The 1,017-nt window shown below is 44.9% G+C and overlaps 3 non-coding genes across 3 annotated transcripts; all 3 read left to right on the forward strand.

The window, feature by feature from the left end:
- Positions 1-526: 526 nt before the first annotated feature.
- Positions 527-593, forward strand: Pmar_PMAR024416. The gene has a single exon. It is a non-coding gene; the product is annotated as a tRNA-Gln (tRNA).
- A 65-nt stretch (positions 594-658) lies between these two features.
- Positions 659-730, forward strand: Pmar_PMAR024417. Its single transcript has one exon. It is a non-coding gene; the product is annotated as a tRNA-Gln (tRNA).
- Positions 731-792: 62 nt separating this feature from the next.
- On the forward strand, positions 793-864 carry Pmar_PMAR024418. The gene has a single exon. It is a non-coding gene; the product is annotated as a tRNA-Gln (tRNA).
- Positions 865-1,017: the final 153 nt, after the last annotated feature.

A 1,017-nucleotide genomic window follows, 5' to 3' on the forward strand; every position in this document is an offset into this window, starting at 1 on the left:
TCCGGTTTAAGACTTAAACTTTAAGTTGGTTTGGGAGGCATGAGTAGTCATAAGCGAGGGTCATAAGCCAGAGGCTCTGGCCCAGAGAGCACCGAGTTGACTCTCTGTGGCAGATGAGAGTATCCCATAACCTCGCTGCTACTTATGCGGAGCGAAGCATCCAGCGTTGCAGGTTTCGGAGAGTTTTTCGACAGAACTTCGAGGTTGAGACTTTCGGATCTCACAAGTTCTTTAGCAACGTATCATGCTTTCGCCCCACTACCCACTACTCCCAACTAACTAAATGAATGTATGTATGTTATTGGACAACAGACATTCAACAATAGTATGGTAGAGTGTTCAGGGTAAACCAGCGAGCGAGTAAAGTTGAAGTTGGTGCTGACCTGCCATTTTGGGATTGTGGCGGAACCATTGGCTGTAATGCACTCCACCATAGCTCAAATAGTTGCTAAACTCATTTCTGGTGGCTCGGAATCCGAGCCTCGGATTCAACCGAACCGCTGGGAGAGTAACATTTGGTTTCGCATTTACTCCTGTAACGGTTAGCACTCCAGACTCTGAATCTGGCGATCTGGGTTCAAATCCCGGTAAAACCTTGGTATATGATAGTTATTATTTCGGAGAGCAAAAGCGCCGCGTCAAGTGATTATACATGTATGGTTTTATGGTGTAACGGTTAGCACTCCAGACTCTGAATCTGGCGATCTGGGTTCAAATCCCGGTAAAACCTTAGTACATGATAGTTATTATTTAGGAGAATAAAAGCGCCGCGTCAAGTTATTTGGTACGTAAGGTTTTATGGTGTAACGGTTAGCACTCCAGACTCTGAATCTGGCGATCTCGGTTCAAATCCAGGTAAAACCTTAGCGTATGATAGTTATTATTTCAGAGAGCAAAAGAGCTGCGTCAAGTAAATACAAGTGGATGGTTTATGGGTGTACGGTTAGCACTCCAGACTCTGGATCCCGCGATCTAGGTTCAGATCCCGGTAAAACCTTGGTATATGATAGTTATTCT

Source organism: Perkinsus marinus (genome assembly GCF_000006405.1).
Source record: "Perkinsus marinus ATCC 50983 genomic scaffold scf_1104296932208, whole genome shotgun sequence".
In the NCBI taxonomy this organism is placed as follows: Eukaryota; Perkinsozoa; order Perkinsida; family Perkinsidae; genus Perkinsus; species Perkinsus marinus.